Below are 25815 nucleotides of genomic sequence, written 5' to 3'. Positions count from 1 at the left end.
ATTTTTCACTAGCAGGAAGAAGAAAGCCACGAAGTTTCCTTTCCTTCTTGGAGAAGGAGCATGGAAACAATTATGCTTTCACTGCCAGCATCAACAGAAATTTAGCATTTTTAGTTTTTTTTTTTTTGCTGGGATAAAAGGAAAAGTCTCTAGTTTTTCTTTCTTCTTTCCGAGAAAAGCACTGCAACAGTAATTCCCTGTACCCTACAGATCAATTGATGGGTGGACTCTTTCAGATGGCTCAGGAAGGGGTGGGCTGTTGGTTAGCCTCACATGTATAAGTGTGATCCATAGTCCATAACTTTTTTTTTAACCTCTTTTGTAAAGATTATGAAAAAAAGGCCAATAGGCTGGCACATCAGCATTTTTCCTTTGTAGAATTTAGCCAAGAAAACCACAGTTTCCCTAAGCAGCATCTGTTTCCATTTTCACGTTTCAACTCACTCACATATTTCCAACCAATCCTGATTTCTGAAATCCAGAAATATTAACTTCAAAAGGGAAAGAAAAGACTTCAAAAGAAATTCGGGAGCAACCAGCAATTTTGCTCGGGCCGCTTTATTCCGAAGATGCAAATCGTCAACGCTGTTGAAAAGAAAATGGGCTGCCTCCTTTCAATTAGCATCCAATTATCCAGCAATAATATTATTATGTTTGCTAAAAAAAAAAAAAAATAAAGCAACCAGTAATTTGAGAGCCTTGATAGCTTAGAATTAAATATTTAAATCATCCCAGTGAAAAGCTGAGGTTTTTTTATTTCATTTTTAATTGTAAATGTTACAAAATGGAAAAACCACGCAACTGCAGACATTTTCGAGAGGAAATCTGTCGTTTTAAATAACTCCAGTGACTCCTGGGAGCCAAGACCGCTGTCAAAACATAATAACTTTGAGGCTAGTGGTGGGGAGTCAAGCAATGCATATTTATAAACAGGAAAAAATTCATTTCCCGTTGAAGGCTGCTCTCTGGAGATCACTGCACTTTCATCGCCAAACAACTCCTGCTTAAATCCAATATGACCTCGGAGCTCTGGCCTGGGCTGGCATTGTCCTCTTATCTGTTAGGATGCTAATTTTTTTCCCCTTTGACCAAAGAAGGGTTTCAGGGACATTATAGGGTGTGCTAATGATTAAGCATATAATTATTGAGCAACTGACACGGTTCCGTGACAGAGTTCATATTTACCTAAGCCTTCATGTTGCCAATGTTATTGTGTCTGGATGCAGAGAAATACAGATGTCTGGATCTCTCTCTCTCTCTCTCTCTCTCTCTCTCTCTCTCTCTCCCATTTTTCAATACAGTACAAATGAACAAAAAATAGAAAGTAAGAAGAAAAGAATAAAGGAAATAAAGGAAAAAAACCACACCCCAGAATTATGCATCCCTCCCTTCTCTCTATCAAGAAGTCTCACCTTTTCCCCATCCTCTTTGTGTGTTTTTAGTCGCCATGATGCGCTTTCTTGTTCTTAACATAACTTGCACACTTCCGATTGAAAAACCGTCATCTACTTACTTCTCAAAGGTGCAAAGGGAAGGAAAACGCATGTATCTGTTGCAGTTCTAATATACAGATTCCCTCCTCCTTTCCCCCCATTCCTCTCCTTTTAAAAAAACAAACAAACAGATGGAGCATGCAAGATTAGTGATGTGTATCACTGACTTTGCAGCAGCTAGATTGTATATACTGAGCTAATTGGTATGTTTTTGTTTTTGTACACTACCTTAATAGAAACCCTATGCACTTTCTTTCATTTCACTTAACAGCTGTACTCTGATGTTTTCTCTCTTTTGCTCTTGTTTTTCTTTTTGAATGTAATTATTTATGTATGCAACATAAACACACCTATTAGAATTCCCCTAAAATGAAATAAAAAACAATAAATATTTAGCATAGTAAAAAAAACTAATGCCAATACTAGTAGTTACATACCACACAACAGCCAGAAGCCTTGAAGTCACTTGTGGTCTGTGTCTTGCCAGTCTACACAACAATCTCTCTTAAGAATGTCCCAAAGGTCTGCCAGGAAAAGACGAAGCAGTTTTTGACATTCGCCATGTTTATTAATGGGGTTGAGCATTGTCTTGCATTTTCTCATTTTCCCTATCCTTCTCTGTTCTAAAGCCTGTCATCGGTATCAGATGAACCTCTCTATATGTTTATATTCATCATTCGTACTTGTGTTTTTATATGATACTTAGCTACTGAAAAAAAGACATCAGATAGCTTTATGTATTTAATTTACAAACTCATTCTAATGATACCATTGCAGTCAGCTCTTCAGTTATACAAAATGGCTATCTCTCAGGGAATATATAGCTTGGGAGTTGGAGTCTTGTTCAGTGTCCTTGGTGGTGGATGGCTCCTAGCTGTTAGGTGACTCATCCTAACCTTATTTGGAAGAAGTTAAAAGCTTGGTGATTTGAACATAACTAATAGGAAGACTATCAGAGGTTACATAGTTTAACGACAAGCTAGCTTGATAAGGTTTGGAAAGTAGGTTTGGGATTACCTGGACAGAAATTCTCAGACAAAGGAAGTATAAGGTTGAATGTTGGTATATCTTAAGCTGAATTCGGTGTTCCTTTTCATGAAAATAATATAAAAAACTGGTTAGTGATTCTAATAAAGATACTATTACAAGTAACATCTGGTTCATGCAGGTGCTGGTTTTTACCTGTAAAGCCCTGCTGGTACCGGGTTATCTTAAGGATCACTTTGTCCAATCAGTTCATAAAATGAGAACATGAATAAGGTCCTGTCCCCATCTGAAGTAAGGGAAATGGCTATAAGATAGACTTTCTCCATAGCAGCCCTTGTAGGGTGGAAAATGGGAATGTTCTGTCTCTGCAAATATATTTGGCTCCACATTCCTGGCTTTTCGGTAGCTTTTTTTATGACACTTAAGTGATTTCAGGGTTGAGATTTTCTCTGTACCACCCAGAATAGTTAGATTGGGGCGTTAGAGACATTTTGTAAATAAATAAATATTGTTTAATTACTTAATGTAATTAAGTAGAAAATAAAAGCAATCCTGAGAGATATAATCTCTCAGGTTATCTTATTGGCATCACAGCCTTTTTTTAATGGGCTGTTTCCAGTCCCAACATTTGATAGAGGAGTTTTCCCACTTGGTGTCTTGGTGAAAGTCTTTATCAACAAACTACGAAAGATTATGAATAAGATAGAGCAACATATAAACTAGATCACATGTTGACATTTTCTTTAGGTATGCCATGAATGCAGAGGCAGTCAGTGACGAACAGAGGCATATTGTTCCTGAGTAACCAACTACGTGATCTCTATTAGAAGCAGTTACTGATTCCTGGAAAGTACAACTGTAGTTGCTTAGAACTTCAAATGTTATATGCCTCTTCTCTGGTGACTTCCTCACCAAGGTGGTAGAAAGTTTTCCTGTACCACTAAGGAAGAAACATAATTCCAAGGAGAAAGAGCCATCTTTATTGCAACAATCATTGGCTACCTGCTTTGCAAGAAAGAGGAAACTTAACAATGGAAAAGCAAAGATTTTTTTGTAGAAGTTGAAGACTACAAGGTGAGAAATCCTACCTAGAGATTTGATTTGCTGTGCAGATTTGGAAAGGTTAGGTGGGTTCATAGAGATGCAGTTCATTTTTGTCAACAAGGTAAAAACTGCTTTCAAGTGGAGGGGAATCCCTTGTTAGGGAAATGGAACTGTGAGGCAATCAGATGCAAGCCCTCAATTAACGATGATTTCTTACTTAATTACTGGATCACACTTTTTTGTTAAGCTCCCCTTGGACTGAACTCAGAAGGAATGAGCTAAGCTTCCATTCTTTCCTCGAGGTAGGATGTGCTCTACCTATGCGCAGTGATGGTGAGTTTAGGCTTGATGTGAGGTGAACGAGGGAAAGGAAAATCTAGGTCAATGTGGGTAAGAGAAGGGGAGTAATCTCCTTCAATCCTTTACATTTACTGCTATTGTTCCTCCAGTATTTTTGCTAGGGACGGGGACCTATGGAGCCAAGTTGGGACTATCCTGGGAAAGCCATTGGATCCTGTCCCGCCAATGTACAATCTGAGCAGAAGAAAAATTATACCAATCTTGGAACTGCCACTCTTATTTTCCTACTTAATGAAACCAATGGGAGGGAAAATGAAAAACCACGACCAAATACAAACGAAAAATTGTATGGGAAGAGAGAGAAACTGCTGAGTTTCACCTCAGATTGTGCAAATCAGACCTGACTTAGAAAATAGAGTTTCCTCTTCCACAGACCCCTCCTTCTGGTAGCTGTATGATTACTCTATAATTATATTATGATATATTTTGCACCAATGGATGATAAAGTAATGCTTTGATACATGTTAAGTACCAAAAAATTCAGAGGCCAATATATAGGATAGTAACCCCAAATATATATTTCTGAAGTTGGCTTATTGATTTCTCAATAACAGGTTGAGTAATGTGTAATTTTTGATCTTTAAAAAGATTAATGTGGCCTAAAGTCAGAATAATTATGTCTCTAACAGTAATCAGGAGGACAATATATATATCTACCTGGATGCAGCAAGGAAGCAAAGATTTTCTTCAGAACTCTGGAACTGATTTTGCTTTCCTCCCATAATCCGGAGCTGATACTGTTCTTGCTGGCTCTTTGGCTTATTCATTTGGATAAATACTGGAGAAAAACTGACTCAGCAGTTACGCTTGTATACTCCCTCCCTGTCCATCATTTCTTATCCTTTCATTAGAATTAGAAGATAGAACCACAGATTAAAAGCTTCTGTCTAGATATAAACAATAACACTGATTAAAATGGGATCATTTGGCCACAGGAGGTTTGGCAATGCAGTCTGCCCATTTTTCATTCAGATCCTCTGTTTAGAGAAGTAGCTTCCAGCTCCTAATAGATTAAATCACCATTAAATCAGTGAAGTCATACAGGAAGAGAAACTCCGAAGTGCAGATTTCTTATTAAGGGAAATAGATTGTTTGTCTACTGATGTGAACAGTTGCTCAGTGACACTTAGCTTATTTCACACGACAGAAGACAATTTCTCTGATCACTGAATTACACCTGGCTGATTGGGCCAAAATAGATGGCTAAAGTGATTAAAAATAATGAATATTAATAAGAAATGTAAGATTAATACTAAAAGAAACTTCCTTCTCAATAGATATGAGTCTTTGTGTTTTCATTAGGCTTACTTCAACTCTGTGTCTGCTTAATCTCATCATCATATTTTTTTTTAAGAATCCCTTGTCTATAATAAGATCTTTATATAAGAACAATAAAGCAGTTGTAATTTTTTTCTCTACAGAGTATAGACCATTAATGGGTTGTTGGATTTATGATGAGCCACTTAATTATTACTCTTTTGGCTTATGTTGTTGTTAATTGCGAAGTCGTGTCCGACCCGTCGCGACCCCATGGACAATGTTCCTCCAGGTCTTCCTGTCCTCTACCATCTTCTGGAGTCCATTTAAATTCACACCTACTGCTTCAGTGACTCCATCCAGCCATCTCATTCTCTGTCGTCCCCTTCTTCTATTGCCCTCAATCTTTCCCAGCATTAGGCCCTTCTCCAGTGAGTCCTTCCTTCTCATTAGGTGGCCAAAGTATTTGAGTTTCAACTTCAGGATCTGGCCTTCTAAAGAGCAGTCGGGGTTGATCTCTTCTAGGACTGACCGGTTTGAACGCCTTGCAGTCCAAGGGACTCGCAGGAGTCTTCTCCAGCACCATAGTTCAAAGGCCTCAATTCTTTGGCGCTCAGCCTTTCTTATGGTCCAACTTTCACAGCCATACATTGCAACTGGGAAAACCATGGCCTGGACTATACGCACTTTTGTTGGCAGGGTGATGTCTCTGCTTTTTAGAATGCTGTCTAGATTTGCCATAGCTTTCCTCCCCAGGAGCAAGCGTCTTTTAATTTCTTGGCTGCAGTCCCCATCTGAGGTGATCTTGGAGCCCAGAAAAATAAAATCTGTCACTACCTCCATTTCTTCCCCATCTATTTGCCAGGAATTGAGAGGGCCGGATGCCATGATTTTGGTTTTCTTAATGTTGAGTTTCAAGCCAACTTTTGCACTCTCCTTCTTCACCCGCATCAAGAGGCTCTTTAGTTCCTCTTCACTTTCTGCCATTAGAGTGGTATCATCTGCATATCTTAGGTTGTTGATATTTCTCCCGGCAATCTTAATTCCAACTTTTGATTCATCTAGCCCTGCCTTTCTCATGATGTGCTCTGCATATAAGTTAAATAGGCAGGGTGACAGTATACAGCCTTGCCGGACTCCTTTTCCAATTTTGAACCAATCAGTGGTTCCGTGTTCGGTTCTCACTGTTGCTTCTTGACCCGCATATAGGTTTCTCGGAGACAAATGAGATGGTCTGGTACTCCCATCTCTTTAAGAACTTGCCACAATTTGTTGTGATCCACACAATCAAAGGCTTTTGCATAGTCAATGAAGCAGAAGTAGATGTTTTTCTGGAACTCCCTAGCTTTCTCCATGATCCAGCGTATGTTGGCAATTTGATCTCTAGTTCCTCTGCCTCTTCGAAATCCTGCCTGTACTTCTGGTAGTTCTCGATCCACATACTGCTGGAGTCTAGCTTGTAGGATTTTAAGCATAACTTTACTAGCATGTGAAATGAGTGCAATGGTGCGATAGTTTGAACATTCTTTGGCATTGCCTTTCTTTGGAATTGGAATGTAAACTGACCTTTTCCAATCCTGTGGCCACTGTTGAGTTTTCCAAATTTGCTGGCAAATCGAGTGTAGCACTTTTACTGCATCGTCTTTTAAGATTTTGAATAGCTCAGCTGGAATACTGTCACCTCCACTAGCTTTGTTGTTGCTCAGATTTTCTAAGGCCCATTTCACTTCACATTCTAGGATGTCTGGTTCGAGGTCAGTGACCATCTCATTGTGGTTATCTGGGATGTTAAGCTCATTCTTGTATAGTTCTTCTGTGTAGTTTTGCCATCTCTTCTTAATCTCTTCTGCCTCTGTTAGGTCTCTGCCATTTTGGTCCTTTATCATGCCCATCTTTGCATGAAACGTTCCCTTCATATCTCCAATTTTCTTGAAGAGATCTCTGGTCCTCCCTATTCTGTTGTTTTCTTCTATTTCTTTGCACTGTTCATTTAAGAAGGTATTCTTATCTCTTCTAGCTATTCTCTGGAATTCTGTATTCAATTGGGTGTATCTTTCTCTTTCTCCTTTGCCTTTCGCTTCCCTTCTTTCCTCAGCTATTTGCAAAGCTTCCTCAGACAGCCATTTTGCTTTCTTGCATTTCTTTTTCTTTGGGATGGTTTTAGTTGCTACCTCTTGTACAATGTTGCGAACTTCCATCCATAGTTCTTCAGGCACTCTGTCTATCAGATCCAGTTCCTTAAATCTATTTGTCACCTCTACTGTATATTCATCAGGAATATGTTTAGTTCATACCTGAGTGGCCTAGTGCTTTTCCCTACTTTTTTCAATTTTGGCTTATAGATCAAAGTAAATAAATACATCTTATTTTAAGAGGTGTAGCCTTGCCATTCAAATAGGACAAAAGTCATCTCTTTTTGTAAGTGCTGCTGTATAATTAAAAATCATGATTGTCAACAGAACCTCAGACCAAGTTCCATATCCTTTTTACTTCTGCGTATGGGCTTGAGGATAAGAAAGCAATGAAATTTCCATCTTGTGTGGACAGCAATAAATTTGTATCTTATAGGATTTTGTAATTTGGTACAAAGCTGAAAATAAAAAAAACTTGCACAAATTAAGAAAGCTGCACAAAAGTGCATATATTTGGGGGAACAATGCACCGAGACAAAAGTGCTTGCTTTAGACTGCTCTAGGAAAGGTGTGAATTGAACAAAAATTGGCCTATGAAGGAAAATATGCATACTAATGCATATGAAATTTTGATTTTGGTATATTTTTTATCACATCAGATTTTTTTAGGGGGCATTGAATTTGAAAAATGATAAAGAGATAGTCAAGAATCCAAAACAACAAAACATGAACATGAAACTAATGTGTCACAATCCACCGAGGAAAGTACACAATACTAACATGTAAATTAAAAGATAAGGACAAGGATAAATAAAAAGTAAGACGCCAGGCAACAGGAAATCATTTCTGAAATCTTGCCAAGAAAACTGCAGGGACAAAAGGGATAAAAGGGATAAAAAAAAGAAAGAAAATAAAAAGATATGATTAATCCAAAGAAGTCAACTGGCATCACATTTTCTTTGCAACAAGAAAATACTCTTCTGAGTATGGTTGTCTCTGCAATTGGGCTCTTCGTGAAACAAATGCTCAGAATTGACCAGCCATGATGCTTTTTCAAGAAACACATAGAAAATCATAATATTTGATGATCGTTTTCTATAACTCACAGCTGAGTTGTGCATGTCTTTTTTCATATACCTTATATACTTAACTATCAATAGTTAAGTTTGTCATGTACCCACGATTTGAGGAAGGGGAGCAATGGCACTCAAATCATGGCAGGTGCTATTCTAGTCTAGTGGATTTTGACTCCCATAATGGTTTACGATTATGAGTTAGAAGTTAGAAAAAGGTAGCCCAGACTCGACTGAAGAAAAGGTTGAAATCTGGAAACGGATTTCTTAACTTGGCATCCCCTCCAGGCAACTGAAGTTGCAATGTGGAAAAGTCTCTAGAGTGGTTTCATGTTTGGTTGTTTGCTTACTTGAATTTATAAACTGCCTTTCTGTTTATTCCCATGCTCACGGTGGCTTAGAACAATAAATGCGTGTGCAGCAAAAGTATTGTTTGATTCAGGGATGTCCAACCTTGGCAACTTTAAGACTTGTGGACTTCAACTGCCAGAATTCCCAGCCAGCACGACTAGCTGGGGAGTTCTGGGAAATGAAGTCCACAGATCTTAAAGTTGCCAAGGTTGGACACCCCGATTTGATTTGTCTAAATCAGTGGTTCTCAACCTGTGGGTCGGGGCCCCAATTGGGGTCGAACGACCATTTCACGGGGGTCACCAAACAACGCAGTCTGCCATTTTTCCCCCCTTTTCCTTAGCTATGCTACTCCCTTTTATTCTATTGGCTTTTGTCCAGGCTGTCTCGGCCCTGCTGAGCCCGCCAAAAGTCCCATTCTGCAAACGGTGCTGCACCAGTTGAGTAGTTCTCGACTTACGACCGGTTGAGTAGTCCTCGACTTACGACTGGTTGAGTAGTCCTCGACTTATGACCGGTTGGGGGTCGCGGCATTAAAAAGGTTGAGAACCACTGGTCTAAATAGTAATTTGTAGATTTTAGTGTTATCAATATACAGTAAATGCAGCAATCTAGTAACTGAATGGAATCAGTGCTTATTTCTGCAGATTTTACATTCATATTTGCCAAAAACATTTGTTAGTTCTGTACCTTACATAGTAGCCAAAAGTTTGCCTAATGGCAATCTCAGGCAAAACTTCCTGTAGGCATAGGCACTCCCACACCTCTAGGAATTCAATGGGTAGGGCTGATCAGTCTCCCAATATGAAGTACAAAATGAGTTCTCATTTTAATTCCCAGTCATTGCATAGAAAAATATTAATTGTACCTTGTTCTTTTCCAACTTTACAGAGATGTTCCTACTTCAAGGCAGGAGTTAAAATTTGCAACAGTGCAGAAACCCAAATATAATTTAAGAGTGCCAATTTGCAGTGCAGTAAAGAACGATGTATGAAGCAGTTTAGAAACCAGATAAGAAATCTAATGCTTGATGAGTTCATATAACTGAACTCCTTTTTTTTAGTAAGAATTAGACTTCATTTCAGTCTTTTACAGCTATTAGAGATAAAAGAAACAGAGATAAAATTCCTGCAATGTTTCCCTTCAACATCCTTTAATTTGTGACTGTTAAATTTCTCAGGTTTGTAATGGTCACCAAAAAGGCCCATCACCTTTTAAGGCAGAATGAATCTTATTGGTTATATTCTTTGACCTCCCATATAGCACAAGCCATTAACTTTATCTGGGCCCCAAATTTGTGGGTTATAGGAAAGTCTGTCTTTCAGAAAAAAACAGGACTTGAAAGTTAATTACTTGCATATCTTCATTCCCCTTGGATGATTAGGCTGAGGGATAAGAATCCCTAGTCCAGTGAAAAAGCTGAAGGAATCTGGCTTATCTTTGTTCAAGAAACAGCATAGTTTGATTTTAGATCAGCTCCAGATCAATTATAGTTATGGATGGTGAAAATCCTTACATTCCATTATTTCTTCACCAATTAAACATCCTGCTTACTAAAATGCTCATTGAAGCTTTCCTGTGTGGGCTCACAAGGCATAGGACACAATCCTAAAGCATTCACTTTGTGCCAGGGAAATACCCAGAATGGTGAAGAACAGGGAGATGGCATCTCCAGTGCCTTTGCCACTATGGATGATGCTCAGGCACCAGAAGGCAGTATTTTCCTCGGACCCATTCTCACCCAAAGGGTTTCTGTGATTATTATAAATAGTCCAGAGTCCTGGGAGTTTGGTGATAGATAAATATATTTATGCTAATAGAAGAACAGAGTTGGAAGGGACTTTTGAGATCTTCCAGTCCTGGATATCCAGGTCCTGAGCAATATTGGGCCAGCACTGTGAATTACATCTGGAAAGAAAGTAACTCTTGAAGTTGAGATGTTACATATGAGTCATTGCCTTATGGGCCCTTTGAAGGTTCTGGATGATCTTCAAGGGCAATTCCATGTGATGCACATTGCAGTCATGTCCATCGGTGACCATGAGCAGGACCTCTTTCTTAAAGTGTATTCATTCATTAGGATAGTTCATAGGTCACTCTAATCCTGCGGCTACCACTTGCCTGGCCAGTGCCCTGCTGTGCCATTGGCTTTCCATGACCAGTGAGGAATGACTACAAGGGGAACTTGAAAGGAGTGCCATCCTGCTATGGTAGACCTGGCCAGTGCCATTCAGCAGGGCATTGCTACTAGGAAACCAGGAGCAGCAAGCCACACATTCTTCTCCTTCTTTCCTATTTGCTGCTGATGCCCAAAGGGGGAGAGAGGACATTATTTGCATGTGTGAATAGATACATAGGAGAAGGTGATACTCCTGTGTAACTGGACTTGGAAAGGCTCTTTAAGTAAACTTAGAAGTTGTAGAGTAAGAAGACAAGTCCTGTCAGGGAATGTAACGGATGAGCTAGTAGTGGGGTAGGAGTAAATGGACCCACAAGAATGAAAAGGAGTGTTTTTATGGTGGTAGTTTTTTTTGTTTGTTCTCTTTGTGTAACTGAAACAGAGGCAGCTTCAACTGCAACTTCATAAAAAATGTACGGAATAGAAAGCAAAGAGCATTTAAAAAGTAATTTTTAATGATTTTACTCTCCCTTCCAAGCAAAATGTATTTCCAAGAGGAAATTGATATTTTAAAAAAGTGTTCAATATATTGTACCTGGAATATTTCCCTACCCCACCCTCAAATACATCTTAATCTTGAATACCTAGTTTTAACATCTGATCAGTTGGACTTCAAACCTCTTATGGCATCAGGCACCTATCTCCATTAAAATGACCCAGCTGCATGCCACTGAAAATTTCATATGTATTCACTAGCGTAAAAAGATTAGGAATGCTCGGCTTTATATATTTCCCAAGAAGCGATAAACCACACTGCCCTTTTTTATTCTGTACACCTTGTACATCCATCCTGCTCTTAGATATGCTGTGTTAGATTGTGAGGCGTTTCCTTCCTTCCTATGTGAGAGTCTACACTGTTTGTGGATAAAGACCTTCCTAAAAATGCTACATGGAAATTGATAGCTCACGGAGTTAAGTAGCTGGTTATAGTCATTAAATCCAGACTACATATACATTTAAAACCATTCATCTAATCAATGTGTTTTCAATTGGATGTGAGAATTACATGTTCTCTTTCAGAAACGTCTGAATTTGGATATGTGGAAGCATGCAGGTTTTTTGTAATTCAGTAGGGTCTCTTTTTTATTTTTGAATAATAGCAAAAGCAAGATAACTGAAACAGAGGCAGCTTCAACTGCAACTTGAGCTAGAGAATAGTGCAAGCTGAATTTTTAACGTATTCTAATTTATTAGCCTCTATTCAATTAGACACAACTACATTAGGATGGATTTTCTATCTACTTTTGATCTATATGAGCTCCATAGGCTGTATTTCTAAGAAACATGCTTTTTCTTATTGCCATCCAATTGACAAAATAAGTTACTTTACATAATACATTTTCGTAACCCTGTGATCTTTCTTCTTTACTTTATAATTGTTTTTATGCGTTATTTAACACATGTGCTCCCAAAACTCGAGCTGTAAGACTAGGTTAAACTGCCCAAATTTGCTCGCTGGTAGCCATCTCTCATTGATGGTTTAACTGGCTTTCCTAAATATCACAGAGGGTTGGATTCAGTGGTGGGATTCAGCCAGTTCATACCAGTTCGGCAGAACTGGTAGCTAACTTTTTATTGCCCAGGCCCATAATGGACTTCTGGAAGCGGCATCCACACAGAGAACCGGTTGTTCACATATTTGAATCCCACCACTGGTTGGATTATACCAGTGTTTCTCAAAGTGTGGTCTTAGGACCTCTGGAGGGGGTGCTCCCCAAACCCCGTCAGAGGTCTCTGAAATCAAAATTATTTGCCAGTTTATGTTAATATCATATTAAATCCAATAATAAAATCCCATAAAAATTGTGAGAAATGGTAGTTACAGCAAATGTGTCATTTTTAATTTTTAATACTGTAAATATTGATAAAAATAACACTGCAAACAGAAACTCCTCCATAATTTTTAAAAGTGGGAAGGAGTCATGAAAATGAAGGTTTAAGAAATACTGGATTAGACAATCCTTCTATTACTTTTCAACTTTACATTACTCCGATCAGCAGCTCAGTCAAATTTAAACCTTTAATAGTTCTGATGTTATAAAGGAAACAGAGGGTTTCCAACCTCATGTTTTTTTGTACATGTTAATGGAGAAAATGAAATTTAAAGGGGAGAGTCAGTGAATGCAAGGATATTTAATTCCTTGCATAATTGAGCCCCAAATAGCATTTGCACATGATGCCCAGTGGGTACAAGAAGACATAAACAACCTTAAACATCTGATTCTTCTAGCTTTCTCTCCCCCATCATGTTCACAGTTCTGCTAAATTAGGATTTGGATCACATGTTATCTGAAATAATACACACCTTTTAATCAGCTTGTCTGGGTGTGCAGAAAGTTATCTACCAGACAAAGCGAACACTTGGTCCATTAAATGTAGAGCAAATGAATATGCACTCACCTCTTGTATTGCTTCCCTTATGCTCTCATTTAAAGATTTTCTTGGGATATGATTATCCCCAGATTCAGTCACATGTGTTCCAAAAGTATAAGAGCATTAAATTCTTTTTACAGTGAAAAGCATCATATAGAAACAAGGAATATAATCAAATTCAGTGAACTAGATGCCAAAGACATTAACCACCAGCCATGGAAACAGCAGTGTTTCCAGACAGATGGCTCTTACCAAAGAAAATATCTGGCTTTTTCCAATTAAGAGAATTTCTGTAGCCGTAATAAACCAAGCATTGGGAAAAAAACCTGAAAGACCAATGGCTGGAACAATAGGAGAGCACAGCAGGAAATCTTAGCCTTTGTCCACCTCTTTCATCCTTACAGCTCCTTGAATGAGAGGCACCCACCAAAATATAGAAACTTAGCGGGAGATATTTTTTCCCTAAAGGTGAGAAAAGCACTCAAAATATGAATTAGCCACTAGCACAGTTTAATTGGCAAATGTGGTTTAACATTAGATTAAATAATATACTTCATACCAAACTGTTGTATTTTTGAAAAAAAGACACCGTCATATATGAGTACCCCCATATATAATTATATGAAATACTTTATTTCCAATTTGGTGAAAGAACAAAACAAAAAGGAAGGTGGAGAAAAAGCAAATGATTTGTGTTATAGAGATTTGCCAGGATAGCATTCTGGTGTGTGTGTGTGTGTGTGTGTGTGTGTGTGTGTGTGTGTGTATGGCCTTTATAATAAACCTTTTGTGATTTGTTTGTAGAAGAGAGCGGGGGTGCAATGTAATGCATCAAGACATAAAACCATTGGTTATGAGAATAATCCAAGCTTATTTGTATTTGTGGTGATGGACCCAGATGACTCTTCATTGCTAAGCAAAAATCTAACATAAACATATTCAAATAAGGAAGAAACTTTACTTGAAACAAAGTAAAAGGTGCTTGAAAATACACTTCAAGCCAGCATTCATTCCCTAGGAGAGAAATCTTGTTTTGTCTGACACATCAGAAAGAAATAAGACACAAAACTATTATAAAATTTGTTATTATCATTATCAAAGAGCTTTTACAATAGTGTTGCTGCTTATTTCCTTTTTGGTAATTAATAAATGAACGGTCCTAAAGATAATAGTGGAAATACAAAAATCTGTTTCTTGAAAAAAATAAGCTCTTTACAAAGTAGGAAAATATACAACCTTATTGATCAAAAATACCTGCAAAAGTAGTCGTGGAAGTTTGGAAAAGTCACTCTGTCAGATAATTTTCTTTGAATAAGACTCTGGATTTGGGAGCACAAAGAAAATAAGTAACCAGATAGGTTATGGAAAAGGGCAGAGCTGCCCTTTATTTATTTAATTTATATCCCGCCTTTATTATTTTTATAAATAACTCAAGCTGGCAAACATATCCAATACCCCTTTCCCCACAACAATACATTTGCAAGGTGAATTGGGCTAAGACAGCGTTTCTCAACGTTTGTGTGACGGCGACCCCGTCACGCGGACGCGGTGCGCATGCGCGGCGGCGCCCCCATGCGTGGCGCGCATGCGTGGTGGCACCCTCTGAGGGGGAAAAATGGCGGATCGCGTTGTTTGGCGACCCCCGTAAAATGGTCGTTCGACCCCAAATGGGGTCGCGACCCATAGGTTGAGAACCGCTGGGCTAAGAGAAGGTGACTGGCCCAAAGTCACCCAGCTGGTTTCATGGCTAAGGCAGAATTTGAACTCACAGTCTCCTTCTTTCTAGCTTGGTGCCTTAACCACTAGACCACAGGTCGGCAACCTGTGGCTCCGGAGCCGCATGCGGCTCTTTGAACCTTCCCCTGTGGCTCCCAGCCTCCTCTGCCTTTGCAGAGAGAGACAGAGACAGAGAGAGGCAATTGCGCTTCTCGTTTCTCTCTCTCTCTCTCTCTCTCTCTCTCTCTCTCTCTCTCTCTGTGTGTGTGTGTGTGTGTAAAAGAGAGTGCACTCACAGTGTTCTCCGAGCTGAAAAGCTTACTGGGCGGAGCTTCTCCCTTTGCTGCGTCTCTGCAGGAAGCAGGAAGGGCAGGAGAGAGCTAGCTAGCCCAGCTAGGCTGACTCAGGAATTCTGGGAGTTGAAGTCCACGAGTCATAAAAGAGACGAGGTTGCTTACCCCTGAGCTTGTTGGACAACAGCTTGAAGCTTGCCAGGTGAGCAGCAGATAGGGGGGGGAAGAGAGAGAGAGAGAGAGAGAGAGAGAGAGAGAGAGAGGGAGAGAGAGAGAGAGAGAAGAGGAGTGGCAGACCAAGGGCAGATAGGGAGGGAGGGAGAGACCCTTTTGACATCTAAAATGAAGATAACACTGCATATATCCTTTTTTTACCTCTGTGTGTATGTAATTTTATTCTCTTAAAGCATTCTCTTGGTGATCATTGTTTTAATAGTATGGATATTCCCAAGAGTCATATTTTTACTTTTATTTTTAATGTGTGTGTGTGTGTGTGTATGTATATAATACACACACACACACCTATAATAAGGGTAAAAAAGGATATATGCAGTGTTATCTTAATTTTAGATATCAAAAGGGTTTTGCGGCTCCCGGTGTTTTGTTTTTGGTGGGAAACGGGTCCAAGTGGCTCTTTGAGTGTTTTGGGTTGCCTACTCCTGTACTAGACCAAACTGGCTCTATTAAATGTTTCTGGCTTCCTTGGTTTCCGATAACATATATTGATTGTATAAAACAGTGACAGTGAACCTTTTAGAGGCCGAGTGCCCAAACTGCAATCCAAAACCCATTTATGCATCGTTGGGTGCTGGGTGGGTGTGGCCATTGGGTGAGTGTGGCCCATTGGGTGGGCGTGGCTGCGGTGGTAACGGCAGACTGGGTGGGACTAAAAAGTTCAATCAATCAATTCCAACTTTGCAAGATCTTTTTTTTTCCCCGCAAGAAGTTAAAATTGACTGATTGATTGAACCTTTTTTTTTTTTTTGCACACGGCAGTGGAGGCCTAAAGCGAAAAGGTTTTATAAAACCCAGCTGAAGGCCTAGGACTGGGGCGACGGTGTGCGTGCCCACAAAGAGGGCTCTGAGTGCTGGCTCTGGCACCCGTGCCATAGGTTCGCCACCACTAGTATAAAACAATCAAGACAATATTAGTGCAATCCAGTTACTGAAGAAGATATTGGCCAGTATATTATATATCCTTTTAGTGAGCTGTCTGGAAATCCTTTTGTGCATGAAAGAGTTGTTTCCCCCCCCCCTTGTTTTTCTACTGCTTCATAACTACAGGCATCAGTTGGAAGCAAACAATGTATTGGGATGTATTTCTGAAAAATGATAGCTGTATTTATATTTTAGGAGCAAGTGAGAGAGAAAAAATCCCTGCCCAGGACCCCAGAGAACAGCTGCTAAGGGCAAAGTAAAGCTCCATCGGGAGACCATACAGAACCTAATAATGATACTCTATCTCAGAAACCATTGGTCCAATAACAATTGTACTGTTTAGTTATTCACATTACTTTTGCATAGACTTGTGATGGCAAGCCACACTGTGGCTCTAATGTTCAGAAGCAAGGGGAAAGTCTGTTCCCCAAAGAAATACAGCTGTACTCAGGCCTGTTCCAATAAATAAACGGAGGCAGGAACTATGTAAGCATGTGTTACATACTTTAGCTTTGTTTTCATTGCTTTTTATGGTTTTTGATAAACTACCCACCAGATCACTTCTGAGGAACCCAGCCCCTGGACAGAGGAAGTTATGCTTTCACATAGTGAAGTTCATAAATATTACAAGCTCCTTGTATTCTTTTGGCCTTGATTGCCTCTCCGTTTAGAGAACCTCTGAGGACCAGCATGAAAAGAGACAGAATAGTTTCTTGGCAAAATGCTCAGCCCTGGAAAAAAATATTTTTTTTAAAAAAAAAATGCTATTCAGAGAGTGATGAAGCATTAGTCATCCAAAGTTTGGAATTGCTTTGACAACACCTGACAAATAATCACGGGCATGAACATCTAAGGTATTAAGGTCTAAATTGAATAGGTTCCTGAGAAATTCTTTGTGGAATAAAGAAAAGGCAATCCAGCCAGTGCCTGTAGACAGTCATCAATGAGCCTTTTCTGTCTTGGACCTACGTGGATTCAACAGTTTTGCTGAAAAGACAAAAGACAGAATCAAAGCTTCTAGTAGACCACATGTGGCTACTGTTGGCGGCTATATTTTTGGTGTCTGGCAAAAATACTACTTTTTTTTCTGACAGTTTTATAATTCTGAACTCAATCTGATGTTAAGCGACCACCCGTGAATAGTGAATATTTCCATAAATAGTGAAAAATATTTTATATTGATCTGCATTTGTTGATCTGTTTAATTTTTTTAATGTTTAAAAAACTTTTCATGTTCTAACCAACTTTATAACCTTACCCAAAAACTTTTAACTTAGTCGCTGGACTGGAAATAAAATAGCAAAAATAATTAATACCTCGTGGATTAAGAAAGGGCTCTGAACAATTTCTGTCTCCCATGTCATGTTTTTGCTGTTCCTCTTTTTGAAGAAGACCAGATCCAGGGATTAAAGCAACTGGAGAGCCACAATAAGCCTGTTCAGAGTTGGAGATGCTGAACCACCAAGAAAATATTTCAAACTCTTCACATGGGAAAGATTCGTCCAAAATTACACTGTCTTTTTTCCTGGCATCTTTGACTATTAACAAGCATTCATATCTCTTGCCACATGAATTCTCCCTGGCTGCAGGATAGCAATATTCTTCTAGAATATAGGATGCAGTTCATGCAATCTGTCATACTGAGAGCCATTTCATCCTTTCATAAATCTGGTTTTAATTATTCCGAATGGCTTTGAGAACCATTATGGTTACAAAGCAATATACCAATGTTCTAAAATAGAGATGGAAAGAGTGGTTTGGCTGAAGGAATTACACAAGAGGAGACACAGTGCAGCTGTGAGAAAATAAAAAAAGGGGGGGGGGGAATTTGAAGGAAGAAATTATCCCAACAAGGAATGATCTGTGGAGAAATGAAGACCTGGGAATAAGCAGGGAATCTCAAAGGAGAAAAAATAAAATAAAATAAAATAAAATAAAGCATGACTCGACAGGGAAACAAATGGAGAAAAAAAAAAACAGACAAATGAAAAGTAGTGAAGAGAAGGGTGCATTTTGACAACCACCCCAAATTTCCTCCCTCTGTTCTCTACATGACACACAAAAATATGTCTAGTGAACTGGCATCTGAATCCCCTTTAGCATCACATCTGAGGCAGCCATTACTTCAGACAGTGTGAAACAAGTGGGAGCACAATGGGGAGGTTATGAGTCATAGTCAGGTGTGAACATCACTGCCTTCCTCTCCTGCTCACCAGAATAACCACTTCACTTTTTTTCAAATGAGGGAACTGATCCTGATCAAAATTCCAAAACAAAGGTAAAACCTTACACCACAGTGCAGCTTTTTAGCTGGAAATTGTTTCGCACATTAGCTTTGTTGTACTGCAGAAGACTCTGTTTTTTTCAAGGTTCTCATGCTATTTTGAGATATGAGCTGCGGGGGATTCCATGCTGCCTTTTTGGCTGCTTGTCTCCCATGTGGTTTCTCTGTTTCTTAATCCAATTTCAGAAAATCCACTTCAGAGCATTGTGCTTGGCAACAAGGATGGGTTAGTCTTAGTTCAGACCTGAGTAGTCATTCCCCTACTTCTTACAGGAAAGGCAACCCTCGTTGGCTGGCTCTACTATGGATTAGTGCATCAGTAACTACCTTTTCCTTTTAGGGATTGTTCCCTCCTAGCTAGTTTTCTTTTCCAGTAGTTTGCACACATGAATATTTTGATATCCTTTCCCACATTTATACTAACCTAGAATCTTTCTTTTCTGTTTCCCTTCTTTATAGTACCATTATAGTTCCGATGCTGCAAGAATTGGTTTTTTGCTCCTACTGTATATTCCTCAGCAGGTCAAAGGAAACTTGGAAGCGAGGAAGAACTGAGAGTTCAATTTCACAGAAACAAGTAAAGCTTAAAATGGGGCGGAAGGGAAGCTTTGCAGTACTGTGGGCAGGGGAAGGGAGAGCAAAGGGTTATGCCTCACCCTGCCTGGGCAGAAGCCCAAAGGATGCCCACTGGGAGAGGTAAGGATTGACTGGAAAATGAGCTTCTAGGCTTGTGCATAGTCCACCAACTTAACAGGGCAACTTGCAGCTGTTGATCTTCAGAGAACAGAGCAGAATGAAAGAGCTGCACAGGCCAGTGAACAGCTGCTGAAGGGAAGGAACTGTGCCAAGCACTGCCATTATATCAGAAGGAAATACTGGAGACTATCTGAAGGGCAACTCAGGGAGGAAATGTTTGAATCTTAGGAAATCATAGGTACAGGGGTCTGAGAATCAAGGGATACCCATGTAATCTGTTCCTGCATTTAGAAAATGGTGTCTGGCCCATGTTGGCAAAAGGCCAAGTAGGAAGTGCAAATCTGCCTTGTGTGGAACTTAAAAGGACAAAAGAAATGGACATTGCAAATTCTTATTTAACATTGTGAGAATGGAAGGAAATCCATTTCATGACACTTACACACTTATCTAAACAATCTATTTCTCTTTCTGCACTTGAATGAGAATTCTGTAATCAGGAATCTTCACTGGAGACCTACTTCAAATTTGTTTTACATATTCTATCTTATATGCTTACTGCCCCACTCCATTTTTAAAGTTAGGTGAATTGAGATACCCCCCTCCCTCCAATTATATGGTATAAGCATATATTTCAGATTAAATGAATAATCTGTTGGTAACGTATATTCATGTAAATTCTTCCTTTTTCTTTTTGCCAATAACATAAAATAACATAAACATCTAGAAAACCTCTCTTTTTCAGAATTCTTCTCAGAGACATATTATATGATGTTTCTATGTCCTCACCATTGCATGTCCATTGTAGAAGAGAGGATTGTGTCTTCATTTTTAGATTACCCACCTACATGGAGGAAATTGTCAAGCAAATTTGAGGAACAAGTTTACTATGAATAAGACATTTTGATGCATTCATAAATGATAATAATCATTTCTTGTATCACTATCTGTGTACATTAAAATACACTGTGCAAATATAATTGCAAAATCTGTAATATCTGCTGTTAGATAAGGAACTCTTAAGAGTTAGTCCACTGCCATCTGTTATTATTTTCTAGCCTGCTTAGTTGAGCACTACAAATATGAACTTGGCAGATGTTAGTAAAGGTTGGACTGTATTCAAGCTAGAATGGCTGCAGAGGATCAAAGCTTAGAAATTTTGGCTCAAATCTGCAAGACTTTGTGCGTGGAGACAGGGCAAAAGAACTTGGATGTAACTCTTGATGGACACAGCTCAATTAAAATTGATGATCTGAAAAATAAGCTCAGATTGAGATATACAATGTTAGTGAAAGGATATGAAACTGTAGTAACGGGGGACGCCAAGATTTATTCCAGGATTACAGAATTTATAATGTCTCATCAAATAGTTTTTATAATGACAAAGATTAGAAATAAGAGACAGCTATCCTTGTTTGTGAAACTTTGCCTTCCACATTTCGACACTTAGGGTAATTTATTTGGGCCAAAAGTTACGTATAACAATATCCTCTTCTTGAATCTCAGTAACAATCATTCCACAGTTACTACCCCATCCTTTGAAAAATGCAGATGTTAAGATTGCCTGAAGATATAAAGCCACACTGGGAAATTTCAGAGAGCCTTTGCTTCAATTTCATTTTCTCCAATAATGAGCTTAATGACATTCATAGGAGAAAGAAACTGCTAATGCACACTACAGATTACTTTTATTTTTTTTTTTAATTTAAAGAAAAACCCCTGCATTTTTTCTGCTGGGTTATTAACTAAACGTAGAATTCTTAATGGCTTTGAGAAAAGATATGCTAGATTTTATATATCTGGACCTGTTTTACAGTATACAAGTGGGTATTTTTCATGCTGGTGTAGAATATATATCAGTGGAGTAGTGATATATATTGTTTTCTAAGCAGAATGTGTAAGGTAGAATCTATGTAAGAAAGATCAGGTATCTGCTTTAATATACACACACAGTAAGCTCTGCGCATAGTATGCCCCTCATCATTTACAAAATCTTGAATCAATTTTGTGGGTTAAAAGTGAAGAAAATAGCCTGTTTCTAGGTCATTCTTACAGCATACGGCCTAAACCGTTTGCTTTTTCTCATGTGAATTCCACCTAAAAGACCTTAATGGTCATAAAATCCATTTGGCTGCTAGACTGTCTTTAGAAGACGGAATTAGAAAAATCTAATTGAAACATTCTGGAATAACAACCAGATGAACTCTGAACTCTTCCCTCTCCTCCAAACAGAGGTTCCATGAATACTGCCAATGGCGGGTCTGTAAATCCGGCCAAAATAGCCAGCTGTCAGGCATTTATCACATCTAGGAACCAAAACACATCTAAATCAGCCCTGTCTCTTTTGAGTTTTACAAATGACCGATGAAAGACAAAATCAAATGTAACTGAAAAACATTTTTAACAAACTTTTCAATTAAAAAAAAAAGACCTAGGAAATAAAAATGTGTATGAAGCAGGAATTAATTTATTATGAATGTTCTCCTGTTTCTGGTACTGGCTGTTCGGACTGGCCTCACAGTGTGAAAAAGACAAATTTCAATATATATTTCAAAAAAACAAGAAACAGTAACTCTGAATAAGTAATAGCAGCAAACAAAAGGTACTATAGAGGTTTGCAACAATCAAACATAACTACTCAACATTCCCTCTTCTCTTCTGCCTTGTTCTTCCCTTGTGGAAGGGTTCTTTCTTCCTGGATTTAAAAAAAACAGAAGAGCTGTATTGGATGGTCACAGAGAGAGTAAAAGAATCTCCATCTGTGAAAACTGCTGATTTAAAGAAAGGCCGATTCCCACAGTGCCATAAAGGGCTGTCTGCTCTCCTCCACCTTTTTGCAGATGTAGCTGGCTAGGGCAAGGAGTTTCAAATTTTTTTAGGCCACAGAAATGGTTAGTTTTTCTTTTTTTAAAAGCATTCCCAGAATCCTTGCTAATTGCTTCTCCGAGTGATAAGTTGCCATGAGCACAAACATCTGAGTGTGTGTGGATGTCTGAATGTCTCACCTGAAGCTTAGAAAGATTATCCCTGACTGAGTCTGTGTGAACTCTCTCCCGCCCCCATCCCATTTAATTTCTTTTTTTTTCTCCTCCTTTTTTTTAAACAGCAATTTTGTAACGGTAATCTTCTATTATTTACATTCCCCCCCCTTTATTCTTCTTTAGATATATTTGTCCTTGTTGTCCTGTTGTTTCTTGTTTGCATTTTTCTTCCTTCATACTATACTTCATACTAAAAATAATACATATTATTATTACTATACATTATTATACACACATTTTCCACTTTTGATCTTTCCACATTTATTCTCCTCTATTATTTCTAGTCTCCAACCAGTCGTACCACTTATTCCATATTAGATAATGTTCTGTGTCTTCCTTTTCTTTTATCTCTTTTGTTAATTTGTCCATCTCGGCACAGTCCAGGATTTTCCTTATCACTTCTTCCTCTGATGGTATATTCTCATTTTTCCAGAACTCTGCGTATGCTATTCTTGCTGCTGTTGTTATATGTAGAATTAAGTACTGTATTTCTTTACTGTACAGTATTTTCTGTTTAAAATACCCAGCAAAAAGATCTCTGGTTTTCAGTCTACGGGTTGGTCTATTATTTCTTTGATCCATCTTCTTATTTTAGTCCAGTATTTTTTCGCAACTGGGCATGTCCACCATAAATGATAATATGTTCCATGTACTTTTTTACATTTTCAACATGTTGGCGAATTGTTCTGGAACATCTTGGCAAGCTTTGCTGATGGAAGATGCCATCTGTAAAACATCTTCGACTGGTTTTCCTTGAATGTTGCTGACATAGTCAACCCATTTAATTTCTTATGGAACCTCATCAAGATCTCACAGAAATCATAGATTCCATGGAAGACCGTTTCAAAAATCCTGATTTAAGGGACCTTGGTATTATGGCAGGCTTATAAAATCCCGTGATCTCTGTCTATCTTTGACAACTCTTTGTGGCTTGTAGACATCTCAGAAGGCTTCCCCCCCCCCCAGAAAGCTTGTCATTTTTGGATTTAGTTATTGTCAAAGAGAAAGGGAAACACTTCTTTTTTTTTGCTCTGTTTTTAATCTTGGCACAAGTTTTGATCAGTTCTTACATGATTGCAAAGTGCTGCTTCTTCCTTTTTCTCATGCTACACTTGCCACAGGAATTATTGGTCATGGTATGGTTGTATATTTGCCTTGAGTATTGCCCAAAGTTCCTGAGGCTTAGCCCACTTTTCTACTATCAAGGTCTGTGAAGCTAATGATAAACACATGAATTGTGAAGATAGATGCTTTATACTGTAAATACAGCTGATGCTGAGTAGGGAGGATCTAGGACTATGCTGCTCTGAATCAGATCGATTTTTCAAATAAAAGTATAGTATTTCTTTTATATATGTCATTTGGGCTCTTGTTTATAATAAGAGGTAGACTGTCAAAGTCACATTGTGAAAGCCTACAAATACATTCTTGATAGACAGCCTGGCACTTCAAAGCACACAGATTTTCATTTGGAAAGTTTTGAATATTTTAAATGTTTATACTGTATTTTTGTTGTCATAGTCCCTCAAGCCAAATTACTTGAAAATATTTAATTTTCCTGCTGGTGATACTGGGGAGAAAAAGGGATCTATGAACTGACCTTTAATATTTTATTGAATCTGATCAGGGATTTCATCCTAGTCTAATTGCTAGTGGAAAATACGTGACAAATTATATGACCAACCAAAGATGTCCATATTGTCTTTAGTACTAACAGTGCATCAGTAAGATCTCAGAATTTGCTGATACTGATTTTCTCATCTGGAAACCATGGATTTTCAAGGCTCACATATGTAAACGGATCAGGAAACAGTTTAAAGAATGATAACTGGGATATAGTTGCACATTTAAAACCAGCTTTAGAATTTTAAAGGAGGAATTGGCTCAGAAATTTGACAGGATACAGTATTAGACAAAAATGGAAGAGACTCAGCTAGATAAGGAATAAATTCTGAGCTTGTAATTGGATAAAATAGTTTTATTTATTAAAATTTATTTTTAAAATTTATAGCAGATGTACTGGATAACAAATTATAAAAATTTCAAATACTCCACACGCACATTTAGAGAGAGACCATATATTTCACTCTTAAAATTCTTGAGTGTGACATTAGGAAATGTAAAAGTATCAAGTGTGGGATGAAATGACTAATTTGCACAGTCTTGATTTAGTTATACTTAATCATGAACTATGTCAAGTAACTTGGCAGGTTTACTCAAATAAAAATAATGTGTCAGCATGTATGGAATAGAAATAAGTTTATTATATTTGGGTGCAAGAAAATTAGGGATGAATTTTTTCCTCCTCCCCATTTAAATATTATTAATTTCAAGGTCATTTATAAAGTAGTTTGAACCTTTCGATAATCCTTCAAAAAGAACTGAAATAAATTTTCATCCATCCAAAACAGAGTGAGATCCTTAATTGCTTAGAGATAAACAATGGCTTGGATGTTATAGGAAAAGAAAGAAAGCAATACAGACATTGTGATCTGTTTTTTTTCTACAACTATTCCTAAAACTATTAAAACCACACTGATGGTACTACAGTATACCTGGATAACTAGAATGCTGACGTGACAGGTTAAAATGGTTCAGCTGCATATACTGGATTCTTTCACAATTTTAAATGTTTTTAATTGCTGCCACAAATGCAAAGGTTTTTCTCCTTCCCTCATTTCAACTTCCTTTAAAACATATTTTAAGGGTTAAGAAAAGATGGGTGGAAAGATAATAAAATAAGCGTAGTCTTTTGGAAAAAGAAAAGCTTGATTTATGTATGTTTGGCACACTGTTAAAGCAAGGTTTAGCATTTATGATTTTCTTCCCTGGCTGTTTCCTTGTACATGTTGCCCCCACTTTAGAAGAAAGCTGGTGATGATGTAAGTGGTGATGGGGAAAGGGCAGCTGCTAATAAACTGAACAGGTGAAACAGGGCAAACTCACATGTTGTCTGATTGGGCGCATGACAAGCATAGAATTGAGTAGACTTACTCTGCTCATGCATGACAAATAGTACATAAATCGATAAGCCATAACTTGCATTCTAACTTTGATTTCTTCGTAGCTTTTTGCTTTCCCTTTTAGGGTGGCCTGGTATGCAGTGGAAGAATGTTAGAAGTAATGCCATGAAGAATTTATAATATAATGTAATGTAATAACATAATCAACATAACTTGTATGCCACCCAACTCTCAACGACTGGGTGGCTCACAACAATTAAAGAAATTACAATAAAAGCAACAAAACATAAAAGACGAGAAGCATGACAGACCCGATGGAATGAAGCCACATCTTTACTCCTATGAATAGCAGCAGCAGAGTGGGGACTTGGGTATTTTTGCTTTGTTTTAAGTTGGGGTATATCCAATATGCCTCGTG

The 25815-nt window shown here is 38.3% G+C and overlaps 1 long non-coding RNA gene across 3 annotated transcripts in view; it reads left to right on the top strand.

The window, feature by feature from the left end:
• Positions 1–25815, top strand: part of LOC120306324 — an 88038-nt gene that overhangs the window by 40723 nt on the left and 21500 nt on the right. For 2 of the 3 annotated variants that reach the window (XR_005556244.1, XR_005556242.1), the window contains exon 2: positions 3228–3554. The exons of the other annotated variant lie outside the window; for it this stretch is intronic. This is a non-coding gene — a long non-coding RNA (uncharacterized LOC120306324). The remainder of the gene's footprint in view (positions 1–3227; positions 3555–25815) is intronic. 3 annotated transcript variants of the gene reach the window in all.

Source organism: Crotalus tigris, unplaced genomic scaffold (genome assembly GCF_016545835.1).
Source record: "Crotalus tigris isolate CLP2741 ecotype Arizona unplaced genomic scaffold, ASM1654583v1 scf7180000017733.2605024, whole genome shotgun sequence".
Taxonomy (NCBI): Eukaryota; Metazoa; Chordata; class Lepidosauria; order Squamata; family Viperidae; genus Crotalus; species Crotalus tigris.
The sequence above is the reverse complement of the archived record's forward strand: the minus strand, read 5'-3'. Positions and strand labels throughout refer to the sequence as shown.